Here is a 27,447-nt window from a genome sequence, read left to right on the forward strand (position 1 = left end):
AACTTTCCATAATGCCCGTTCCAGGGGATCCCATACCCTCCGTGGACCAAACAAACATGTGGTACACAGACATACATGTGGCCATAACATCCTACACAATAAAAATACAAAGAAAACTGTTGATGAAGATAATTAAAACAATTTCCCATTCGCTACTTGACCTCAATAAGTCAAAAACCCTATATGAAAACAGTTTTCTTGGAAGTCTTCATCACTTGGTGGCATGTGATAGGAACATTATGTATCAGACACAGGCCTTCAGAGATGTTCAAGAGGTGATTGGCAATAGTGAAGGTGAACCAAAAAGGAAGCTAAAGAAAGTATTGAGTAGAAGCATAGCCTTACATTCAAGTATTAAGAGTAAAATGAAAATCATTGTTTTTTTTCATTTCCATGATAATGTAGGTTTGGTAGCTGTGCCTATGATCCTAGCACTGGAAAGGCAGAGACAAGAGGACCCCTGGAGCTCAGCAGCCAGCAAGGCCTGTGGAATCAGTGAGCTCCAAGATCAGTGAGATGCTCATAAATAAATAAGTTTTTTATATGGTAAAAAGCAACAAAGGAAGAGACACAGTGTCAAACACCGAGAGAATCAGACCAGGGTCCACCTTCCTCAAGGGCACAACCAGCGTGGACCTTCATTCACTTCATCTTGTCGCATGCATCATTCTTCCCCATTCTGCTTTTCACTGAAGCTGATCCGTAGCAGCCATAGAGTTTGTTCAAGTCTTTTAAGCTCAAGTCTGTTTTGCTTGTTTTTGCAAATTGATCTCTGTAGCCATTGCAGTTTGTAGCTGCAAGCTCGGGATTTTGCTAAATGCTTTTGACTCTCACAAATATTTAGTACCGATCATTCCTGAGTTGCAAGTTTGAAAGTGCCATTTGATTTTAAAGTGTTCAAATGAAACACTATCTTCATGAGAAAATAAAAGGGAGGAAATAAAACAGAGTAAACACTACTGAACACTTTTCTGAACTATGTTACTTAACTCTTGGTTTCTCCATTAGATGAGAATTAACAACAGCTCTGGCACTTGTGAATACAAATAACACAAATAATGTCATTTTCTTTATTTTCAACAAGCATTTTTTTTCAGGAGTATTTTTTGTCAGTAAACCTTCTTAGCATATTTATCTCAAGAATCATTTGATTCCTGAAGATCCTGGTTTCCTGGCACTGTTTGGGGTGACTGCTATCTCCTCTGAGAACAGTTAGATATATAAGCCAATTCTGGGGAGAAGTTAATTAAAGAAATCAAGGGAGACAAGAAAGCATGTGGGTTGTTCAGAAGCCCTTCAAAGTTGACTCTCCACATACCTCCTCCAAAAGATCTGGAAATCCCCACTGAACTCACATGTGACACAGGACCCTTTCAGGTGTGGGGTTCAGCTCTGTGGTGAGCACTTGGGAGGCCAGAGATTCCAAGTATCGGTTTCCTAGTCCATTAAATGAGGCTAGTGATAAATTCCTCATCTCTCAGAAGGATGGAGGGACTGAATGGAAGTAATTTTAGCTGGTTCTGTGTGCAACACACAGTGACAATCCAATAAATACCAGCTGATGTTTCTGCTGCTGCCACAGTTAGCACGAGCAACTATTGGAAAACCCGCAGTCACAATAAAACCACCTCCACCGCTTATAACCGTTAACGGTTTGAGTGTCAAATGTGTCTGAAATCTTGGTCTGCAACTGGCAGTGCGGCTCTGAGACTGGAGTCCAGCTGGCAAGCAGGAGTCATAGGAGCTAGGTTAGCAGGTTGTTAGAGGCCCAGCCTACACAGAGGGCTCCATTCCACCATGGTCAGTCACCACAATGTGAGAAAGCTACCTTCCAGACTCCCACAGCCAAGGACATGACTGGTTCTCACTACCAGGAACACTGCCGTGCCTTTCCATACCCTGAAACTCTGTGCCAAAATAATACCTTCTCCTTCTCATTTGCTTCTGTCGGGTGTAGGTTGTCCCTATAGCCAGAAAAGTAACAAACAGGATAACCAACAGTCAAGAGAACAGAGCTAAAGAAAGACTAACGCCTTTTCCTCTCTGCGCCTCAAAGCACAGTGATTCTGCCAACTCCTGGAGACTCCCCTTCATGTAAAAACAAATATTATAATTTGAACCTGTTAGGAGAAATTCTCCTGCTTTACAATGCTACTTGTTGGGTGGAAAGTGAAAAGACCAGAAGCCAAAAATGGATTGAATTGAATCAACCTAAGCTACCAAGGGTTGTAGGTCAGCAACAGTCTGCCATCGACTATCAGAACTCTCCTCTCATGACCACGTGGCTGACTGAAGCAGGTCTCCTTGTCGTTGCCCAGCGTCGAGAGACGGTACCATCCTGCACACTGTTAGCACAAGACATGACTCAAGCTCAAAATTCAACGTAGGGTTTTCGTTAAGTGAATATGACTTTGGAACCAACAATTTAAGCCACATTATCAGGAAGTTGGAGTCACTGAGATTTTTAAATCTTGTCTCCAGCTGCTGGTTCTCCAGATGCATCTTTGTGTTAAAGATGCCAGCTGACCCTGACCCACAGCCCAGATATTGTGTCAATCTTTCTACTCATGTATTTACTTTCTGAACATTCCAGGAATTAATAAACTTACCAAGAATAGAAGGTACGGGCTAGAGAGAACAGTCAGGCAGTAAAGCACGTGCTGTGTAAGATGAGAGCCAAGGTCGGATCCCCAGCACCCGTATAAAAAGCCAGACAGGCTGACTCAAGTCTGTAGACCCTGCACAGGAGAGCAGAGACAGGCAGATCCCTGGCCCAGTTTGCTGGCCAGCCAGTTTATTCTATCAGCAGTGAGGAAACTTGTCTCTAAAACAAAGCAAAAAGGAACGAGGAAGATACCCAGCATATACCAGCCTCTGGTCTCCACATGCCATGTGCGCGAGCACACACAAATACAGAAATACACTACACACACAACAACAGCACTACATGAAAAAGAGTGGAGGACAGAAACTTGATTCATTCAGATTAAGTTACAAACCTAGCAGAGTTTCTTGTCTCGATGTTTATTACGTAAGGCATAATAAAAGCCATACAACCTCTGTGAAGCAGGGCCAGGGCAAGCCCTGGGCTGCAGATCTGATCATGATGAGAGTCACACGGGCTGATGATAAAACTGAAGGCCAATCTTCAAAACTGTCATAAGAGGAATACTCTCTATGCTACCAATGTCGTCTAGTATTAATAAACCCATAACAATGATAGTTTATCAGGCTGGCTTACAACATAAAAATCAAAACGCACTTCCTAGATATGACACATCTTTTTTCTTTCCTTCCTTCTTCCTTTCTTTCTTCCTTTTTTCTGTTTGTCTGTCTTTCTTTCTCTTTTCTTGGTAAAGGAACTAATGTCAGAAGAAAATGGTAAAATTTTGCTGCTGTTAACCAAAACATCACAAAGAAAGGATGAAAAGAGAAAAAGATGCTTCCAATGTGCCATCTCTTTTCTGGTGATCTCTTACATAAAAGTGTGTTTTAGTTTCAAGGGAATCTGACACTTTCCTCTGGCATCAGCAGGCAGTAGGCAGTCTGTACATGTGGGACACAGACACACATGAGGCAAAACACCCACACCCACAAAACGTGTGTGTGTGTGTGTGTGTGTGTGTGTGTGTGTGTGTGTGTTGTTGTTGTTGTTGTTGTTGTTGTTGTTGTCACTTGTATACATACAGGTGTCTGTGGGAGCCATAGGAGAGCCTGAGCTCTCTTGCAGCTTTAGTTAAAGACGCCTGTGAGACACCTGACACAAATGCTGGGAACTGAACTCAGATTCCCTGCAAAGGCAGCATTTGCTCTGAACTACGGAGCTGTCTCTCCAGCACCAGAAATGAATTCCTAAGAGCAACTCATACACTGATATGAATGTCTTTATGATTTTTCCTTAATTAGGCATTGTCCAAATTGCTTTATTTTTAATATTAAACAAATATTTATACTGCAATGTCAGTAGACTATTGTACCTTTGATATAATACCTCATATTGTGCTGGTCAGGAATTTACATTGATGGCAGATAACTTAAATAGCACAACACAATGAAAGAAAAGGCCAAGCGGGAAGCACAATATAGATAATATTTTCAAGCACAGCTTTTTCTCTGGCACAGGAAACGGGTCATTTCCCGAATTTAAAGTGCAGAACACTATTCCTGTTCAAGTCGTTATTCAAGAATCCAGTTCCCATGAAAAGGAAATGTTAGCAGTGGGGGAAGGAAAACAACCCAAAGAAAAGTCAAGATCCTGAGCAGAAACTCTGCTCCTTTCTGGCACCCAGATCCTCTCTTTTCTGACCCTGTGATCTAACTTAGTGCCTGATCTTAGGAAAGACAAGAAAGAAAAACTTAAGATTTTTTGTTCAATTAATGGAAAGACTTCTTTTTCTTCTTTCTTATTTTTTTAATTTTTATTAATTACAGTGTATTCACTTTGTTTCCCAGCTGTAGTCCCCTCCCCCATCTCCTCCCAATCCCACCCTCCCTCTTCTTCTCTTATGCCCCTCCCCCAGTCCAATGACAGGGGAGGTCCTCCTCCCCCTACATCTGACCATAGTCTATCAGGTCTCATCAGGACTGGCTGCATTGTCTTCCTCTGTGGACTGGTAAGGATGCTCCCCACTCATGTGGAGGTGATCAAAGAGCTAGCCCATGAGTTCATGTCAGAGATGGACCCTGGTCCTATTATTGGGAAACCAAAAGGCTTTTTTGATCTTGAGATTTATGTGCCTTGCCTGTAAGATTTTTTAAATTATTAATTAATTAATTAATTTTACATCCTGATCACGGCTTTCCCTTCCTCCTCCTCCTAATCTTCTCACCCCACCCCTATCCTCAGAAAAGGGAAGGCGTCCCACGGCTATCACCCAGCCTTGGCATATTATGTTTCAGTAAGACTAAGCACATCTTCTGCTGATAAGACTAATGGAGAGGGCATGCATATATAACAGCTGTACAGCTGGGTCTTCCTGGGGGACTTCTAACAGCAGGAGCAGGAGCTGGGTCTGACTCTGTCGCCCGCTTTTGGATCCCTATCCCCTAACTAGGCTGCCTGGCCTGCAAGTTTTATACCTGGGGAATATGGGGGCTAATTTGGCCTAACTACTACAGATGGCCACCCACATGCTGGCAAGCTTACAGTACGGGTCAGGATGCTTCTTCTGACTCACTGCGTCCCTTTTCCTCTTTTCTTAGCATCCAGCATGTCTTCACCCTCTTCAGTCACTGGAGCAGCTGCTCCCTAGTTTAAGAAGGAGAAACAGCTAAGTATGTGAGCATGCAGACCTATAATCTCAGCACTTAAGAGTGGAAAAAATCAAGAGTTCAATGTCATCCCTGGCTATATAGTAAGGTGAAGGCCAGCCTGGGTTACATGAGACCATGTCTGAAAAAAAAACAAACTAGCAAACATAAAGAGAAGGAGGGAGAGGAGAAAGAAGAATGAAGAGGGGGGCTAGAGAGATGGCTCAGAGGTTAGGAGCATTGGCTCCTCTTCCAGAAGTCCTGGGCTCAATTCCCAGCGACCACATGGTGGCTCATGACCATCTATTATGATGCCTTCTTCTGGCCTGCAGACGTACATGCAGACAGAACACTGTATACACTGTATACATAACAAATAAATAAATAAATCTCTAAAACAAAAAGAAGAAGGAAGAGGAAGAAGAGCAAAGCAGAATCATCTGGTCACCATGACAACCACTTGTAATGCCAGAACTGAGAGGTGAAGGCAAAAAGATGGCAAGTTGCAGGCCAGTGTGGGAAGCACAGAGAGGTCAGGCTGCCAGCCATACACCCACACTTAGGTTATGACCTGCAACATCGATAACCAGCTAAGAGAAACAGGTATTATGTGAGCACACAAAAATGTAAAACTTTAAACACTTTCCCAATATACTCATAATCGTTCTCCACAGTTTGTCTTGGAACAACATTTGAACAACCCGTAATAGGGCATTTGCTGACACATCTCAAAAATATAAGAAAAGGACTGAATAAAAACTGATAATTGGGTCAGTAATTATCACCAACAATCCTATTGTTTCAAAAATCGAGAAAATAAAATATGGACTACCAGGAATTCTCCCACTTATCTCATGAATAAAATAGAAGGCAGCAAAATGTTACTAATGAGCTCGTTTCCATAGATATTGGCTTGCAGCCCTGTCAACAACTGAATATTCATGGGGCAAGTCAGGCATAGGCAAACAAGAAAGCTGTTTTTCCTGGTACAGGAAAACAACCCATGAAAACTAAAAAAAAATTTTGTATACTTTTTTTGCCCATGTTTTATTCAGGGGCAAACAAAAGAAAATTCTAATGTCTGTTTGTAGTTTATCTATGAATTTCATTAATAGCCACAAAGATACAACAGGCTTGCACAAAGACTACAAAAGGGCAAATATTTCCCAGCATACCTATTGTCTTCCCAGTTACCAGAACATCAAGGATCTCTGGCAAGGTGCTGCCTGAGGAACCTTGAGGACCTACGGGAATGAGACGCAGGAGTGTCTGGCAAGGACCAATGGACAAAGGCATCAGCCACTGGACTGGATGGAGCAAGGGCATGTGCAGACAGCAAGGAGGGGCAAGGCATATCAGGCTCATACTTCCTAGGGCCGGAAGTGCTCAGGAGGAGGTTAAAACAGATGCCAAATTATGCTCAGCTTCTAAATCTGATTTAAACAATGACAGCATCCCCACCCTTACCTTAGAAAAGACCCTAGAAGATCATGGTTTTCCTGGATTAAAGCAGAGAAATCTGAGTCAACCTGACTGGATGTGCTGACTTTTCTTCTCTCTAAATGAAAATCATGGAACTTGAATAACTTTATATTTCTGTAACAGGATAGTGCTTATACAAGACAATCTTCCAGAAATTCCTCCCTCTCACCCTAATTACAGCATGTAACTTAAGATGGCCACATCACAACACTCAGTGCCACCAAGCACCCGCTTCGGTTACTGAGTTATAGCTGTTACAGGGCCAAGGTTCCCCTGGGCACTACACCATCCTTAGTTCCACCCAGGAAAGGTGTCCTCCCACCTCAATCATCTTTTGCCTTCCTAGGAATTTAGACACTGAAAGGAGCCGCATTGTTTTGGTCAGAAGTTTCTATATTGAGGAACTATTGTACAGAAGAACACACAGGCTTATACAGGAAGGCAAAAGCCAAACGCTGTAAAAAGTTTCAATAATCTTAACAATTTGATTGACTAAAAATGACAAAAAAAAAAACCTTCTTTTGGTTTAAAACCAGCTCCAGAAGACACGTATGTCACAGGCCCTAAAGGAGAAGCTATCATTATTCTGCTAAATGGGCACTGTCCTCTAATATTATATTAAGTTGTCTCCTAAATATGTGTATGATTAGTGCTCTCAACCCTAGGAAGCCCTTTGTGCAGTAGATGATGAATAATATCGAGACATAGAACTGATAACACAACGGGAGTGAGAACGGGTGCCATGGTCAGCCTTATGTGGTACATCTGCATCAGCCATGCCCTCAAACCTCGGAGATGATTTCAGAAGAGCAGGGGAAGGAGAGAGTGCAAGGCTGCTGTGAAACAGTGTTTTCTAGACACAACAGCAACTCTAATGGCTATGACTGAATGCACAAGACCTGTGTAAGAATAAGCCAGCCAAAATCTCAGCACAGACGGAAGTACTCACAAAAATCCTACAGCTAGCTAACGAGCTACTGGAACTAATGGCTCCTAGAGGAAGAAGAACTTGTTTGCTTCTGGAAACCGGCTCCTGATTAACTACCAGTGTTCCAATGCATGACCTTACACCCAGGTACATACAGGAAGCTCTAAGTGGATTTTAAAAAGACCACATGATGTTGGAAGGGACAAGTGATGAGAAAGTTATGGGAGGAGTTGGAGTGGGGGAGTGAGGAGTATATTTGCTCACAAGGCATTAAGTGCATACATGAAATTCTCAGCAAGTTAAAAAAAATAATCAAAATTCGATTTTAAAATAAAATAAAGGGTTTACAAAGTAAAAGACACCCATAAAATTTCCTTCGAGGTGAAACTAGCGAAGTAAATAATGAGTCGACCGTAATTATTTCACAAGGCACCCCTTCTCCAGCAGTGTTACTTCTTCCCTGAAGAGTGAAAATGTGACTTTCTCACACAGCACTCTCCCTGCTATCACTGTCCCGCCGCTCATGATTCAAACAGCCACATAACTAAACATCACAGTCGTAAGGTAGAATACCCAGCACTTTGCTTGAGCCACGAGTTCTGCGCACCATTTGCTGCTGGGCAGTGGCATTATGAGCTCACACAGACTCCGGGAACTTCTCTAAATCTTGTCTGTGTGAGTTGAATATGTCCTGCAAGACGCTAGACAGTCATGCTGCTTTGTTTGTTTGAAAGACATCAAAGTGGAAAGGAAGAGGTCATTTGATAAGGGCAGGGTCAAGCGGAACAGAGAACAGGAGCAGGCGACAGAAGGATGGCTATGATTAACTTACACATTGGCATGGATGACAATGTCAGAATGAATGCCATCATTTTGTACAAAAAGGGGGGAAACTAACACTTGTCAAAGTGAGAATAAAGAAGATTTGTAAGAACCTGTTTTGGTCCACAGCACTGCCCAAATAAGTCCACCAAACAGTGAATTAACAGATTTAAATGATATAAAACCCATTTTTAAAATACTGCCTGCAATGCTCTCTATCAAATGCACATCCTAGGTCTTAATGGTTCTATGTATGGGGAGGGGATAAGTGCAGGTAGAGGCTCTGAAACTAGAGAAGATCACAAGAGGCGAAAAGGAGGAGTGGAAGCCAGGGCAGGGCGCCAACAGGACATGTGTGACAGGAAAGTCGAAGGGAGGTTACAGGGGTGGGTGAGCAAGAGGGGAGTGATGACACGAAGATGCAGAGAGAAGGTTCTACAAAAGAAAATTCTGTATGAAAATGCCATAGTGAAACCTAGCAGTTGCTATGCTAATACAACAATCAATTAACTATGAACAAGCAAATGATGTCTAAATCTCCTAAATCCACTCAGCAGAGCCAAACGCAAAGAAAAATGCTGGGGCACAGAGAGTAGGTACAGGCCTGAGACACCATGCAGCAAGCAGACAGCAGAACTGCAGATCAGTTTCGGTACCAACCCGCAAGACACAAAGTAGCAGCAACTCTAACTGTGACCCCAGTAGGATAAGTCCCGCCACATATCCGGAAACGCAGAGGACACACCTTTTAAAGACACCATTAATAAAAATTAGTATTATCATTTACAACAGCGTCAAAAGTTCAACCGTTGTGAGCAATGTAAGGAAAGAATAAAATATCTCTGCAATGAAGAGTAAGTGCGGTCAGAGACATAGACAAGGTGTAAATAACTGGAGAGGAAAGCCATGCTCAAGAGATCGAAAGTCTGATTTTTATTTATTTGTTTGTTTGCTTGTTTTGGTTTTTCAAGACATGGTTTCTCTGGGTAGCCTTGGCTGTCCTGGAACTTACTCTGTAGACCAGGCTGGCCTTGAATTCACAGAGATCAGCCTGCCTCTGTTTCCCTAGCTCTGGAATTAAAAGGCCTGCACCACCACTGACAGGCTAAAAGTCTGATATTTTTAAGATAACAATTTTCTCAATACTGCTTGATAGATTCACTGCAAACCCAGACAAAATAACAATAGATCTTTTTGTTAAGAAACTGATAAGTGATTTGTGAATTTTATGCAAAATAGAAGGATCTAGACTAAGTAAAACAATCTTTAAGAAACAGTAGATAACTTGTATTCCTCAATTTCAAAAACTATTCTAAAGCCACAGCAATTGAAACACGGTACATATGGCCATAGAATAGAAAACTAAATCTATGGATGAAAATATAGATAAATCCAGAGGACAAAATATCTGTCACATATAAACAAAATTATTACTAAGCTGAACTAATGCAAGTTTTCTTCTCTTATATTGCTATTAAATGGTAGTAAGTTTCCCTGTAAGACACCATAATTTAGAAGGGTATAGGAGATGAGGGAGAGAGGGTGGGGTTGGGAGGGGAGGAGAAAGGGAACTACAGCTGGGATACAAAGTGAATAAACTATAATTAATAAAGATTTAATTAAAATATTAAAAGTCTAAAAAGGAAAAAAGATACCATAATTTAATATATAATGATATGAGAAATTTTAATCAGTAGAGAAATGATTCAGACATAAAGAAACAGTCCTTACCATAAAGAGTATAGTCATAAAATACAGCAGAGCAAGGGTTTAATATGAGAAATTATAACTTCAAGAAACGGGTATAGAGTTTCTAGACAGAACACCTACCTTGAAATACTTATAAATCTAGAAACTCTTTAAGTAATTGGGTTTTTTTTTGTTTTTGTTTTTTGTTTTTTTTTTTACCACTAAAAGTAACAAAAGCATTCTGAAGTATGATTCTAACCATAAACAGAGAATGGTTTCAAATGGTTCAAGTTCTGAGATAAAGTTCCCAATCTTCAAGAGCCTATTTTTTTTTTCCCAAGTAAACATTGCAATGTATAACACTAGACTTTCCAGCTGGCCTGAGATTTTCCCTTAGGAGTAACTACTTATACTTTCCCTGTCTTGGTCCAGTGCCAGGTTTGACCCCCTACAGCCTCAGAAGAATAAAGTTTGATTCCTCCAACAAGAAGACAGCTCCTATTATATTCAGACGAACAACCCACACCAAAGGAATCTAAACCATGGAGAGCGCAGCTATGGAAAATGAGCTCTTGTCTGATTCTAAGTCAAAATGCCAGCATTCAGATCCTATAGCTATGCTGCCATTAACACTGTGAAATGAGACATGCTCTTTGTAATGCCAAACACATTCCAAGCTACATTAAAAGTCTGAGAGAGAGGGAGAGAGACCCATGTCCCACAAATTGCTCTTACCACTCCTTGGGAAGAAATGGTTTTGTAAAAGGGAGAATATCTGATCAAGTCACATGGTAAGCAATTTCTCATAAAATCGTGAAATGTTGTTTCTCCCAGTTTTAAAATGCTTCTCAGCCTAAATGCTCAGTGAATGAGTAAGTACTGAAGAAAGCTAAATCATGCTTCTCGGCTGAGACTCATACACACAAGCTAGAAACTGACCCATGAGAATAGAGCAAATCCAAGATGCTAACTTTATCTTAACAATTATCTGCGACATCATTCTGCCATCACCATTGCTGGACCACCCCACAGCAAGAGAACTGGGCAAACTCCCTGTATCTCACCTTCAGACCAACACATCATCCAACAACCCCACCTTAGCTCTCCCACTCCCCACCTCTCCACCCAAAAAGATACCAGTCCACACGTGTTCCACAAAAGATAAAGATAAAGATCAAGTGAGGACAAGAGCATTTGTCTATGGCTGAGGGCTATTTCTCCTCAGAGCCCCAAGCTTGCTTGTGTGTCTTCCTAGTGCCTCTGCCTTGGGCAAAGCCCTCTTCAGAAAGAGAGAAAAACAATGTAATTTGCAATATAGGCTAGTTGGCCTCCTTGTTTGCAAAAAGTTAAAGATTCATGTTTCAAATTTTAACCTTTTTTGGTGTTTATATCTTAGAAAACCAGGGGTCCAGGCTTTATCAGTTATTATACTCCTGCCTAGGAATAATTACTAAAGTTTGGTGCCGGTGGACCTCTGTGTCAGTCTCCAGCACTAACAGCAGCTTTGCTCAACTCTACCTGAGGTCATGAGTCACTTGGCACACATGAACACAGCCATCAGCCATGCATGGGTTAAATTCTATCATTTCCTTAGTTGTGAGTTTGGACACATTACCTTCCTTACTGTTTGCATTCTTTTTTATAAACTTATAATAACGTGACTACTTTATAGGGTTGTTGAGAAAAATAAACATGGTTCTAATGTCTGCCAAATAGCCAGTTTCCTCCAGAAATCCACCTATAGTAAGGAAAGCAAAAGCAAAGGTGGAGTTAGATAGCTTTCCCTGTACTGGCTGGCACTGAGGGGACAGTAACCTTGGGAAGACTGTAGCCTTAGGCCAGGGTGACGCCTTAGAACATAAACTTAGTGCTGAAACTGTGGAGCATGAACTCAGCTATGATTTCCCTCTAAAACCAGCAATGACTGGTCTCCATGGCTGATTTTAAGACCACCAAAGGCAGGTGTAAAATCAAAACAATGCCCAGGGATGACCCCAGTTAGAATTTATTGGCATGGATGTTGTTTGTTTTCCATTGTTTGTTTGTTGCTTTTTGTTTTGTTTATTTTGTGCGAAACCTGTGACTCTCCGGCATTGGCTTGAGCACCACTCAGACACAGCCAAGGAGCAGCCCGGTAATATGAGCATTCCGCAGATTCACTGCCAAATTTCACGTCTGCAGATAAGCAACTGAAGAAGTTTAATCCCAGAATTTATAGACCATCGAGCAGAAAATATTCAGTTTATAAACATGCCTGCATTTTGATCACATCAGCTGCATACTCAGGAAACATAGAGAAGATTGTTTATGGAATGTGGCAATTCTTAAAGCAGATCCCCACAGAAGTTATTGGGATGACTCCTACCACTTGAGGTACAGTAATTTTTAAATCTAAGAGTGTCCTCCTGACTTTAGCTATGCTACCTGGGGTTATAAGGCAACAGCAGATAAAGCTATTTGTACTTTACTGAGGCAACTTTATATCACCCCAAAGCAAATTTTTTATTTAAAAATGGCAAAGCCATTACAAAAAGCAGAGAAGTATTATTTTAAAAGCAGTAATATATGAGTTGCTCTGATCTCTGTACTAATTTGACTAACCATCTCACCATCTCAAGTACTTAGCAAGCTGCAAGGGTCTTCAGAATGCGTGCAGCTAAAGCACCCATCTTCCAAGTGATGTTTTGGTTCCTAAATTTTACTTATGAATTAATACAAAACATTCCAGACCAACATGTCTTTTTATTTTAATTTTTATTTTTATATTAATTAGAGTTTATTCACTTTGTATCCCAGCTATAGCCCCTTCCTTCATTCCCTCCCAATCCCCACCCTCCCTCCTTCATCTCCTCCCATGCCCCTCTCCAAGTCCACTGATAAGGGAGGTCCTCCTCCCCTGCCATCTGACCCTAGCTTATCAGGTCTCATCAAGACTGGCTGCATTGTCCTCCTCTGTGGCCTGGCTGCATCCCCCTCAGAGGGAGCTTATCAAAGAGCCAGCCACTGAGTTCACTTCAGAGATAGTCCCTGTTCCCCTTACTAGGAAACCCTCTTGGACACTGAACTGCCATGGGCTACATCTGTGCAGGGGTTCTAGGTTATATCCATGAATGGTCCTTGATTGGAGCATCAGTCTCAGAAAAGAGTCCTGTGCTCAGATGTTTTGGTTCTGCTGCTCTCCTTGTAGAGCTCCTGTGCCCTCCAGGTCTTTCTATCTTCCCCTTCTTTCCTAAGATTCCTTGCACTCTGCCCAAAGTTTGATTATCAGCATCTGCTTTGATACACTGGTACATTTACACAATAGAATACTGCTCAGCAATTAAAAACATGGAAATCATGAAATCTGAGGGCAAATGGTGGGATCTAGAAAAAGATCATCCTGAGTGAGGTATCCCGAAGCAGAAAGACACACATGGTATATACTCACTTATAAGTGGATATTAGACATACAATATAAGATAATCATACTAAAATCTGTACACCTAAAGAAGAAGGAGGATCCTGGATGAGATGTTCAATCTTCCTTCAGAAAGGCAAATGGGTTAGACATCAGAAGAAGGTGAAAACAAGGAACAAGATAGGAGCCTACCACAGAGGGCCTCTGAATGACTCTGCCCAGCAATGTATCAAAGCAGACCAATGTGTCTTAATCCTCACCCTCATCCTCCTCTTCACCCTGGTTAATCTGGAAGTAACACAATTCATATCTCTCTTTGCTGTTCACAATAACACGCAACCAGTCTCAAAGGCTGTTCTTCAATTATGTTTTGGTGAGATACTTCAAACACCTTTTGGAGAAAGGCACCTCAAAGGTGACAGTGACCTTGCTCTGGCTCCATTCGATGGCCCCAACCTTTCTGCCAGCTTTCCCATTCACCTTGATTTTCTCCTGGAGGAACTGCTTAAAATTGGCAGCATCCATGATTCCATCTTCTACAGGATGGGTGCAGTCAAAGGTGAACTTCAAAACCTGCTTCTTTTTTTTTTCCTGGCCCCCTTTGCCACAAGCTTTTTCATGGGCACCATGGTGGCAGAGGAGGCAGAAAGCCATCCAAATGATGTTAAGTTTAATAAGACAAAACATTACCATTCCTTCATAATCTGGTATTTCCTTTACTTGTGGGTGGATTATTTAAATCTTTGATATTTTGGAAAAACAACTTTTAAAAAAACCTAGTACTCTTTCAGAGCACAGAATTAGAACTCACTGTATTTAAATGTAAATTTATATGTGCTCTACTTATCAAGCTTGGCTACTTTTAATCAAGTATTAGCTTCCTTCTCTTATCATATCTATATATTATTCTCCTAAATCATGAGTTGTATATTCATCTGTCCACAAGATAAGCAGATCACAAAGGCAAAGTTGGGTTTCTGAGCAAAGGTAACAGCATGGTGGCTGATGAATCTGACCCATAGACATTCTTGGTTCGTTTGCTCTTAAAATATTGGAAAACTCGAGTACAATCCCGAATTCTAACTAATTTTGAAAAAAGAAGGATTTGTGGGACCCTGGACCCATGCTGCCTCTCAGTAATTGCTGGGTGGAACTCTATCTCCAACACAGGGAGAGCAGAAAAGCAACCTGAGTATGTGTAAGAGAGCATCTCCTTTAGAAGATTTCTTCAGTCCACAGTCCAGCTCTATGGCTTCCCAAAGCAGGAAATGCCAGGCTACACTCCACTCTCAGAACCTCAATTCCCATTCATAAGAGAGAGAAAATAACAGTGCTACCACCTTCTGGGATGGAAGTAGGTATTAAAATAATTTAACAAACAAGGTACCTCATACTATGCCTTGCAAACCACAGTATTTTTTATCTGTACAACCTGGAAGCCCAAAATAGATAGTGGAAAACATGGCCCTAGTTAGGTTTCTGTCACCATAATGAAATGAAAGCAACTTTGGGGATGAAAGGTTTTATGTCACCTTACACTTTCCAGTCAGGGAAGGAGCTCAAGGCAAGAGACTGGTGGCAGAACCTGTGAAGTAGGCCCTCTCTCTCCTGAGATATGCCCACAAGTCATTCTGATGGAGGAGATTCCTTAGCTGAGATTCCCACTTCCCAGCTATTTATAGGTTATTGCCAAGTTGACAAAAACTAACCAGCACAGTCACCTTTCTCCGAGTTTCCCTGACACAGCCAAGAGAAACATTATGAAAATGAACTTTTCCCTCAAAACTTTTTTGCCAACCAAATAAAATTAACCTTGAACTTTCATCTGGCAAGTGGTATCGGCCTGAGATCTGCCTACCACTCCACATGGCCTCCTACCCACAAAGGTTCCTAAAGGCCTCCGTCAGAGCCGTGTGCCCTGCTGCTGGAAACCTCATGGTTCTGATGACAGTGTTAGAGATGACAGTGTTACCATCCTGTGGAGGTAGCTCTGGTAGGTACCACGGCTTGACAGCATAGATGGAGCATCCTAATGTAAATAAACAAACACTCCAAGGACCATCCAGAAGAACAGAACATACCACCCTAAAAATCACCCTCACACCTGGAAATCTGTTTGGCCAGACTGAGAGCAAAGTCACTATTCTAAATCCCCTTTGCCTCCCAAACTAAACATCCGTCAGGGAGACCTGGTTTTCCAATTCACCACTGCTCTCTAACTGTGGATTTATCTTTGACAATAAAACATGTAACTAAATCAACCTTCATTATCAGTGCTCAAGTCCACTGGCACATGGGTTAACTGTTCTGCTCCTGACATGTAGATCCAAAGCCAACCACCTGTTCAATAATCAATCAGTTTTTAAAAGAAAACTGGGGTATGATCTAGTAGATTAGCATCAATACTAATCATAATCTAAAAAGAGCCTGAGTCAAGATTAAATCTTGGCCTGTGCAATAGATTAAGATTTATAACACTTTATCACAAAGTTAGAAATGATCCTTAAATAAGGGGGAAATAAATAAAAAATCTCCAAAGGTATTTCTTATCCAAAAGTATCTTATTTTCATCCCTTTCAATTGCAATCTGTTAATTAGCTTGATGGGAAAGCCTACCAAATGCTGGTGAGTGTTTACAGTGCTTTTTTGTTTAGCTTTAAAAACAGGTCATGATTAGGAAATCAACATGGGAAGCATGCTTCAAACATCCAAAGGCATTTGCTCTGCCTAGCAACTGGTGCAAATGTGGTGTGTTTTGTCTGCTTCTATGTTGTGTGGCTCTAGTTACTGGAACAAAGGAAATGCCTCTGCACAGCCCAAAAGTCTGAGTGGGGGACCTGTGTCACAAGTGGTTTCTGTCTCACTGCACTGCAAAGGGCGAGACAGTGAGGACTGCCCCTCCTCTCCACCCTCTGTTTCCTCTTCACCCCACACGGCAGCGAGGGACCTTCAGCATTTCCTCTTTGGGGAAGGTTGGGAATTGGCTGTTTTTATGAGATGAACATGACCCAGAAAAGCATTCGGCAAACTCAGGCTGTGCTATCGAAAAGTGTCTTCAGCTGGACTTCCCATCATGCAGTGTTTGAGCACCTATTTACAGAAGCGCAGCTGGAACAGGCAGACACACAGTCCTCCAAGCTAACAGTAACAGATCTTTGGCACAAACTCACCACAACTCCTGGCTTGTGCTTCTACATAGGAAGTCAGAGAAATCCATTTCCTATAACCTAGGAAAGTCCTTGAATAAAGGAATGGCTCCTAATCGATTTTTTTTTCTCTTTTCCCTGGACCCTTGTATTCTGCCTAAGCACATATATGAGAACTTCTATCTAGTGTTTTTTTTTTTTTTTTAATAATCAGGTCATGTATCTTTTATTTATGAACATATATATTTAATATCATATATATGACATTAAAATATTTTTATTTTAATTTTTATTAATTATACTTTATTCATTTTGTATCCCCCCATAAGCCCCTCCCTCTTCCCCTCCCAATCCCACCCTTCCTCCCCTTGAATGGCTCCTGGTCGATATTTATTTAATCATGCACATTCTGACCAAATCAATCAATCAATCTCTCTCTCTCTCACATATATACATACATACATACACACACACACACACACACACACACACACACACACACACGGAAGGGCTTGGGAAAAGAAAGCAATGCATATATGCATGTCTAGAAATAGAGTTAAGTGTTCTGGGTTTGAGCCCAAGAACTAAAGATTCTATGCCACCATCACTTTACTCATTAAGTGCTTTACTGTTCAATTAAAAATACTGTCCAACAATTAGTTAGTTATTACTATATAGCAAGCATTAAGCTAGTTTCCACAAAAAAAAATTGACAAATAAATGACAGCCTTTTGAATTTATTACCCGACAGACACACTGACACATACAGAAACACTGGCACTGCAATGTGTTACACAAGCATTTCTTTTTGAAGTCAAAAGCAAGACAGAAACAGAATGACCTGAGTATGAAACTCCGGTGATAAAATGGAAAAACTTTACAAAGCAGCCCGTACTTCTAAAAAAAATAGAAATGGAAGTTAGCAGGGAAGAGGTGCTGTCAACACACAGAGGACACAGGAGGAAGTGGGCACGGATCTCCCAGAGCAGTGTAAAATACAGAGGAAAGGACGTACGCCTAGCCCATGCCTCTACTGGTGCTGGCCTCTACTCTCTCTTGGAATCAGGTCAGTCTTTACTCGTGCCATCCCTACGTTACAGGTGTGAACAGTGAGATACAGAATAGGAATAGCTGTGTGTCTTTGAGGACCACACAGCTTTGTTCCTGATCGCCTGTATCCAGAGTCCCCACGACAAATTAAGATGTGCTCCCTGAGGGTGAGTGAACAGAGGAGAACTCTAAGCTGACTTTCTGGATCCCCGGTGCAATGACTCTGGCATGTGAAAGGCAGTGGGAAGATGCTGTTGAAAATGGACCACCTAGGTGAGTGCAGCCATGGGGCTCAGGAATACAGTTCAGACACAGAGTGCTCACCTCCCACCCATGAGCCCTGGGTCAAATCTCCAGCATTTAGGAAAATACAATACAGGGGAGGACCTCAAGTGGGGGCTACAACTAGCTATTTAAGAACCCCAGAGCACAAATCAAGTGACACAGAGGACGGAAAGATGCTGGAAATTAAGGCATATCATCTACTACAGAGACAGCACACAGCTGGGCAACGGGACAAGAACCCACCCTGCTAGTCTGTGAAGCTGGGTTAGCATTTGACCATTTAATCTTTTTTTATGAAAGATCTTTGTGAAAGGACCAGAATGAAGCCAATTCTCAGAATGCAGATACCAAATGAAGATTTAGAATCTGTTTTGCACTAAAAGGAGCGTTTGTTTGGTTTTGAGAAAGTACCCAAAGTTAAAGTTTTAGCAGTCGATAAAAGAAACACCAATCCACGCCCTATGCAAAGTAACTGTCCCGAAGATACTTTTTTCAACACTGTCTAAATATTTAGGGAGAAAGGATAAAAATTAAAGTTTAATTATGTGGTTTGGTGTAATGAAATAAAGTTTGTGGTCCTAAGCTTACCAAAACATAGTCATTCCCAAAAAGAAAACAAAAAGATCTACCAAGATCACTAAAAGAAGGCAATGTCCTGACAAAATTGAGCTTCATTTGATAAGACTTGTAAATTCTCAATAAGACAAATGAAGATGGAAGGCAGTAAAGAAGGTGATATCAGTAAGGACACTCCATGAATTAAAGGAAAATAATTAAGTCGATTTAGTAAGGATGTGTGCAGGAGAGAGGAGATGCAAAGATAAAATGTGATCATCCATTCTTCCACATAAACATGTAAGACTACCTACGTGTTTGTCAGCTCCAAGGTGTTTCTACCAAATTCCCAAATGCAGTGCACATCTTTGAAAATATTTCTCCGTAAAGAGTAAAGCTTCTAATACTTATCAATATTGTTTTAGTAAGCAGCCCTACTCCCGTCTGTCTGCCACTAACTGGGGGAAAGCAGGGTGTTACAGTGAGAACTAAAGGACTGTGAAGCCATTTTTAAAATGTTAAAATATGACAACAAGCTTAATTAAACATCTACTGCATGGCAAACACATCTCAATATTATGGCAGGGGCTGGAGAGATTGGCTATGGTTCTGAGAACGTCCTGCTCTTTCAGAAGAGCAGAGTTTAGTTCCCAGAACCAACACTGGGGACCTCAAAGTCACCTAATTCCAGTGCCAGGGAGATCCAATGCCTATGGCCTCCAAAGGTACTCTTGGGCACCTACCCATAGATGTATACACAAATAAGAAAAAAAAAATAAGTCATTTTAAAAAGATAAACAGCAAAGCATCCCTGTGTGGTTAAGTATTATTATTATTCAGATTTTAAATGGGAGAGAGATAGTGACCTTACTTAACCTTCTGTAAGTTACTCAGCCAACAAATGTCTTATTTTATCTCAAATCATTTAACCTCTGCTTGTCCTCTGGTAAAGAGAATACTGCTTCTGTCCCTCATCATTCATGTTCAGCAGAATCACTGAAGCAGCTGATATGCACAGCCTGTGCAGCTGAGCACCAGGCAGGAGCAAACACACAAGCCAGTCCCTAGTAGCTGTGATTATTACAGAGGCATAGACTTCAGCAATCAAGTCACTCCCTGCCCATAAAACCTCCAATAAAACCCCTTAGCACATGGCCTTACTCAAGCCCAGGGCTTCCGGGCTGCAGGACTCGTAAGTACAACGCAGCAGAGACCATCTGCTTCCTACAGACCTAAAGGAGCAAGACTGTATTTTATATTTACACTTCTGGAGACAGTGACATGAAAGTGATCTTGGGTGAGGCCTTCACGGCCAACAGCTCCTCTGTGAAGATGGCCTCTTTCTCCACTGAGTCACAGGGAACTCAGCATGGCAGAGGTGTTGTTTAGTTTGTTATTCATAATGAAAAGTACTCAAAAGGAATGCTCCCATTCTCACCACATCTTAGGAGGAACCTCCCTCTGTAGACTTGCAGTTCATTTAGTGGCAGTTTTCTCCTCTCCAGACAATTCTTGTCCTGGCCACTTGTCTGGCTGCTGTAGCTCAGTGAAGGCATAAACAGTCCCGTTCCATTTACTTGCAATATTGTTCCCAGACTTTTTAATGCCCAAGTTACCTACACTGGCTGTTAGAACAGAACTAAATGAGGTGTCTAAATGGTTGAAGTCATCCTATTGGGCTCTTGGTGAGATGGTCTGTGTCCGACTTATAGCACTGTTCCCTTAGATTAGACATGCATAGACAACACTCCATGGCTTTTTCACAGGGACTGTGCATGAGAGAATTCAGGAATTGTGCCTTTAAATTTCCAGGTTTTTATTTTTCTGTTTCTTTTTTCTTCCCTCACCCCCACCCGAACTCTGGGCAGAAAGGGGTGTGATGATTCAGGGTCTTGATTTATAATTGTGGCTCATTGGAATTCGCTACATAGACCAGGCTAGTCCCAAACTTGTGGCAATCTTCGCGGCTCTGCCCCCTCAGTGCTAGGAATGTAGGTGTGCTTTCCAGTCTTGGCTTACTCTATTTTCAAGCTGTGGTACCTTCCTCATCAAAATCAAGTTTGCTTTCTGATACCATGACTCAGCAGTTTAGCCATTTACACATCTGTCTCTCCTTTATGATTTCACCTGGATCCTGATTAGAGAGAAACAGGTAAGGAAAGCCAGGTCTAGGGACCCTGTGAAGCTCTACAGAGATTCCCTACAGTTTTTGCTGGCATTACACCTAGGGCCTATCACTTTTAGCTTAGCTCACTAGCCTGATACTCATTTTCAGATTGACTTATTTTACTTCATCTGTGTGAGTATTTCACCTACAAATATGTGTAAACCACATGCATGCCTGATGCCCTGGAGGCCAGATGAGAGTATTAGATCCCCAGGAACTGGAGTTCATGATGGTTGGCCGTCAGTCACAAACACGGGTTCTGAAAACAGAACCTGGGTCTTCTGCAAGCACAGCAAGTACCACGAACCATGCTGGTCTTACTGCTCTGAGAACATGCTGGCTTTTGGTTCTGTTTGCCTTGAGATTTTTGGTTGTGTTGTTGTCGTTTGTCTCGTGGTTTGGTTGCCTAGTTTTGTTGTTGTTGTTGTTGTTGTTGTTTTATTGTTGTTCCTATTCCTCCCTCCCTTTCTTAGAATATCTAACTTTACTCTTTATTGCTATTCCAAAGTCTACCTTCCCTTCAATTCTTGACAATTTCATAAAAGAGTTAAAGTTTCTGGATTATCACAGCATCCTCCGTTCTCAGCTGCAGCCGCTTACACATGTGCTTCTCTGTCTCACTACTCCTTAAATTCATACAATTACTTTCAATCTCAATTCGATTTATCTCTACAAAACTTTCTGGACTCTCAAACACAGAATGAACTGGCCTGACCCTACTTTGTACATCCATCTGGAAGACAGCAGAGTTAGTACCTGTCACAACTCTGCTATTTCCAGTAGACTGCAGCGTCTTCCACGAGAAAGCACTGTCCACCCTGGACAACCCAGAGTGCTGTTCACCCATGGAAAATTTTCAAGAACTGTGCTGGGTAAATAAGTGAATAGGAAATGAATGACATCTCACAGTACTCTTTGAAAAGCACACTAGCAACCAAAGGGGATCAGGCCACACAGAACATTCATGGCATCTGTTTGTTTGTAAACAGATATATTTTAAGCTTGTTTTTCTTTTTGGAAAGACTCTTTAATCTTTCTATGTATCCTGATTTTTCACAGTTAACAATCACAAACACAAGCCCCGAGCTTTGAGAACATCTGCTGTTGATTTAAATCTCCTTGTCACTCATTGCTTGGGTAGCAAAACTACACATTACCAAAAATGAAAGAAGGGAAAAGTGGACACTGTGGAGTCAAGCTTTTCCATATGGCACTGGCTTGTAAGTGTGCGTGTAGGGACTGAAAATAATCAAACCTGGCTCATTTGGAATAGTCATGTTACCGTAACAGTTTTTAGAAGAAATAGTACAAATACTACACGAAAGAAGAGGAGAACAAAGGAATTCCTGAAGTTGATTAGATGTGAAGACACAAAGGTAGTATTAGTAGCCATTAATTTTTCTGACGTAAATTACCCAAGGTAACTCCAAACACGTGCATCATCCAAGTAGCGAGCTTGAGCTCCAGACTGTTCTGTTGCGCGCGCCCACCTGCTGTTGGTTGTAACCTAACCAGTGATTCTGGAAAGCCTAGAGCTCTCAATTATGTTCATGTGCACAGACACTTCAGTGCGTTGTTAGAGCCCTTTTTATCATTATAGGAAACAAAGTGATTTTCTTTCGCATGCTATTTGCAAAACAAAAGTTAAAAAGAAACAATAGCGCTGAGGAGATGAAATGTTTCCAATAAGCTGTTATAAATTTAGAAAACATGTTTAATTAAAAGGACATTTCCCTTTTTTTCTTTTTTTCCTGGACTTAAACACTGAAGCATAAATCCCACAATTAATTCAGAACTTTTGGAAGGAGCCAGGCCTTAGAACTTCTAAAGGATCAACCAAAATCTACTTCTTAAATAGTGACTTAATTGGGCAGCTGGTGAGAGAGAGAACACGTACAAGTTAGAGACTAGACTCGAGGCTGGTTTATAGGCTCCTTACAGAATGAAAGGAAGCAAGTACAGAGCATCCATAAAACTGTTCAAAGAACTCAAAGAAGGCGTGCAACTGTTTCCCAAAACACTGAAAACGTTAGCAGCAACACAGAAAACAGTCAAAGGCTTAGTCAAATAGCTACCAGCAACTGGGTGATGAAGTGACTCTGAGTTTATAAAGGTGGCAGTGTGTAGCAATGAGGATGCTCTGACTATGTTCACTATTATGAATAGATGTTAAAGGACAAGTGAAAACCATAGTGTAATAATCTGAAGGAATAGCTCAGTTGCAGAATGTTCATGCAGCATGTACAAAGCCCTGAGTTCCAACCCGGGTTAGGAAGGGAAAGGTTGTAGAGTAGAAAAGTCTACATAAAACTCAAAGCCAGATGAAACTGTCTGCTGTGCGAAGGGAAAGCAGTGTAACTATGAACTTGGAGAAAGCCGTCACTGTCCTGTCAGAGGACCTGGGCATGGCTTGCGGGATACTGGCTACGCTCTTATCCTTGCCCTGGGATCTGTACGTTTGTGATATAAAATTCACTGGTGGTTTCTGTGTGTCGTATTTCAGTTGCCCACTGATGTCTTTGTGTACTCTTCTCTAACAGAATGCCTCACACTGGGCAGCTTATTTTTAATGTTTCTAGAAGCTAGAAGTTCAGAAACAGGTGCCAACCTGGTGAGGGGCCTCCAACAGGCTACAGACTAATGAGTTCTGCTTGTAACATCACATAGTAGAAAGCATATGACAGCTTTATAGGCTCCCTTATTATATGGGTGCCAATCCCATCCATCACCTAATTGCCTCCCAGAGTGGAACACCAAGAATTTAAAATATAAATGGGGCTGTGTGTTCAACTACTGCACACAGTGCTAACAAACTATTCCTACCACTTATTTTGCTCCTGATGTGGTGCTTTGGGGTCTCAGAGTTTGATTACGCATTTTCTCTCTAAGTGTGACACTAATTGGGTGACTGGAGCATCTACTCCTAAGCTGGGTTTGTATCTATATCCCTTATATGTCTGGTTTCTCCGTGTACCATCCCACTTCCAACCAGCTCCACACGCATACCCGATGGGTTTCAAACCTCAAGCTCCTACCCCTGCCCCCAGTCTTGGGCTCCTCACATCATGGTGATCTCCAAGGTCATCCCGCTTAGGGGTGGCTGGCTTTGAAATGGAGGGTTGCAAAGGCAATCTTCCAAAGGCTCATGCACAGTCCCAAGGACCCTGCTGAGGACTCTTGGCAATCTGTGGTCTACTACAAGTTATGACACCAACCCAGATTCAAAGAAAAGAGTCCTCATGTAAGGGCAATCGGTCCGCTGGGAAGGCAGCATTGAAGCTCAGCAGCAACAGTGCTTTATAATGTAACCAAAAGCTTAAGTTAAAAGGATGGGCTAATAGCATGTCATTTAGCAGAAGAGTACTTGCCTGATAGTCCAAGGCCCTGGATTTGTAGGAAATCTCCAGGACAAGAAGGAAAGTTACAAATATGTGAGAAAGAGTTTGAGACTCACTGCTTAATCATGTACCTGTTGCTGAATTCCTAATAGATGTCAAATATGTAAGAGGAAGGTGTAAGATATAGGAATAAAGATATGACTGCATGGTACATATAGATAAGCAATCTTACCCTCCTCGGTAACTATTCATAACTGCACTCATGTAACTGCTCAACTCTGTCAGTCTCATTTTCTCCTCAATTTATAAAGAGATGGTTAAGCACTTTGAAAGGTAGGAAATAGAGGAGTAGCATCTCCTTGTTTTGTTTTTAAAGCACTCCTACTCATGATTCTTTAGTCCCCACGAACAATGCAATAGGGATTCATTATAGTTTGTCCAGAATGTTTCCAGAACACTGGAAGGATTCCATGAGAAAGGCTGAGTCATGAGAACTGTGACAATGTCCACAGAAAAAAGGGGATGAAGTTTTGTTGACTGTTCCTTAGAAAAACTCAAGTCTTTACAAGTCTGGAAGGCCAGCAATGATGGGCATAAAGCCAGACGCCATCTATGACTTCTGCAGGGACCCAGGGCCAGGCTGAGAAAAAGGTTTAGGAAGCACAGAGAGATCACAAACTGATTTCTGAGAAAAAAGGTTTAGGAGAGATCACAAACTGATTCCTGGTTAGAGCAGATGGTTTGCAGCAGGCATAAGAGATGGGAAGAAATTTGCCCATTTTCCTGCTTACTTTTCATAGCTAGATATCCATTTGTTTATATTCTGATATGAAAACTACAAAAATGAAAGCAGTCAATCAACGAACTTAAAATAATTCTGAAAACAACATCCTGCAACAGGTCCCTGCATGAACACTCACAGAAGAAACAGTTAAGTAACTTCTTGGTATTATTTCTACACAGTCAGTTCCGAACAGATTCTCAGAATTTGCATGATAAATAGTGGGAAATTTTCTCATACTCACATTTGGCCAAACCACACTATTGGGATCTAGCAAGAACAAAAAAGATGTCAGCTCTTTCATTCTTCCTATTGTTAGACCTTCTATGGGAAAATTAACTCTAAAATTCAATAAGCTAGGATGATCCTGGATAGCATGTTAGCTAAATGCTAATCCGGGTTATTGAGTGAGTATAATAGAAACTGAAATTTATTTTCAGAGCAAAAAACATTAACAAATTTAGAATCAGCCTCAGGTAGATGCTTTTCAAACTCAATAATGGTATATAGTTCACTGATGGCTGACTAACCCACCACACGTAGGCTCTAGGTTGATCTTCAAGACCAAAAAAACAATTTAAAATCAAATAACACACACACACACACTATATGCCACCAACAAAAATAAATAAAGAAAGAACAACAGCAAGGGAGATAAAGAAAACCCTAGGGCTTGGCATATAGCTAAGTGGTAGGTCATATGAGGACCAGGCTCTGACCTCTGCCCCAAGCACTGCCAGAAAAGAACAAAGAAAAGGGCGACTCTATATGTCATGTATTATAGAAAATATCAAAAAAGCTGTGAACTAAGTTTTACAATAAATGAAAGCAACTTGACAGTTCAAATAACTGAAATAACAGTGCTTTAATAAGGATAACTTTTGGCTTGTGTTTTCATGTTTTACATTTAGCTCCCTGCCTATTTATTTTAATTACAAATACAACGGTTTCAACTCTAGAATGTCTGGCTAGCTATACTAGATGCAGATATGATGGTGCTTTGTAAGTTGTGGTATGTCCCACCAACCCCATGGTGAGTGGTAAAATAAAATCAGTCATATTAAAGTTCTAAAATATGTGTTGCTACCAATAAAAGGTACAGGAAGTGGCAGGAGGGGAGTGTGGCATGGGGGCATTTGGTGAGGGATATCATTGGAAAAAAAAACCAACAAAACACTCCTGCAGTTGGATTATGAAAGGAAAGCAGAATACGGATAGCCACAAGGAAGTTAATGTGATCCCAGAATGAACAGCTCAGGCAGAGGCAGAAATAGCAGCAAGGTGTTTCACTGGATCACATGAGAACCAAACTAACCTCCTACAGAGGATTCTCCAAGGGTGAATGCAGCACACAGGTGTGGAAAGATACAGCTGAGGGCAACCTCATAGGGTCTTCTCTATCTTGCCAGGCTGAATCCAGGCATGTATGACCATCAAGGAGATGAAGACCACATAAGACTCTATACGGTACAAAACCCTACTGAACTAAATTCAACCAAATTACAGATGGAAATCGTTAAAGAAACAAAATTAAATATTCGTTGAGCATGTACAAACTGTTTTCTTGTCATTACTCCACGGATAACACTAGATAACGTCTATTTACATTGAGTCTAGTTGCATTGGGTATTTGAAGTGTGTAGAGATGAAAGAGAGCATACCAGATAATATCCAGGTTCCGTGCAAAAGCTATTACCTTTTGCACAAAGACTTGATCTTCTGTGGAGTCCCAGAAAGGAATCCCCAGTGAACATAAATGGCTCAGTCCATGCTGTATTTCTTCCCCTATGCCCTGCCAGGTCGCTACACAGCACTCCAGAGTTCAACTGTCCTTTGCTTTGTGGCATCATTAAACAAAGTTCACTTAAAAGCATGCACTGCAATAGTGTGACTGGGCATCCGATGGGTGACTGACAGGAGGACAGCATATATAGAACATAGATGGCTGGATACTGGGATTAATGTCCTACAGAGCATGGAGTTGGACAGTCAAGAAGCCACCACCCACTCAGAATGGCAGACAATGTAAAAGTTACTGTCTGTGTTCTACAATTCCCCAGTTAGTATTCTCAGAGACCACACAGCTGGTGGCAAGGGATGAAAAGCAAGAAAAACAAAGCCTTGAGAAAAGGCAAATGACAGAAAGATAAATCCTGGTGTGTTCGTGAAACGGGTATCACTTCTCTGCCAGAATAATTTACAGAATAAATGATGGGAGGTGCGGGGAAGCAGGATAAATCTAGAAATGTTTAGAAAAGGGAATCAATACAACAAATGTTTTTCGGGATGTGGGGCTGAAAAATAAGAAGACAAAGATGACAGCAAGTTTCAAAGTCTGGGGAGACCTAAGAGAGTTATAAAGAAAAGCAGGGAGTGGGGGGGTGGTGGAGAGGGCTCTGTAGTTAAGAATGCTTACTGCTCTCTAGGTTCAGTTCCCAGCATCCACATGGCAGCTCATGAGCAACGATAACTCCAATTCCAGGGAATTTCTCTTCTCATGGTACAGGTACGCACCTGGCGCACATACATATACATGCACAGAATGCTGTAGCACTCA

The 27,447-nt window shown here is 41.4% G+C and overlaps 1 protein-coding gene and 1 pseudogene across 2 annotated transcripts in view; both read right to left on the bottom strand.

Moving 5' to 3' along the window:
- The window catches only part of Prex2 (phosphatidylinositol-3,4,5-trisphosphate dependent Rac exchange factor 2), a 288,407-nt gene that overhangs the window by 233,456 nt on the left and 27,504 nt on the right, over nucleotides 1–27,447 (bottom strand). Inside the window, exon 1 of one of the 2 annotated variants that reach the window (XM_055603276.1) lies at nucleotides 5,147–5,192. The exons of the other annotated variant lie outside the window; for it this stretch is intronic. The gene's annotated coding sequence lies outside the window, so the exon portion shown is untranslated. Of the gene's footprint in view, nucleotides 1–5,146; nucleotides 5,193–27,447 lie in introns of those variants that run through there. 2 annotated transcript variants of the gene reach the window in all.
- Nucleotides 13,818–14,197, bottom strand: LOC129673478 (60S ribosomal protein L22-like; annotated as a pseudogene).

This window comes from Psammomys obesus, unplaced genomic scaffold, assembly GCF_907164565.1.
Source record: "Psammomys obesus unplaced genomic scaffold, mPsaObe1.curated_primary_1811, whole genome shotgun sequence".
Lineage (NCBI taxonomy): Eukaryota > Metazoa > Chordata > Mammalia > Rodentia > Muridae > Psammomys > Psammomys obesus.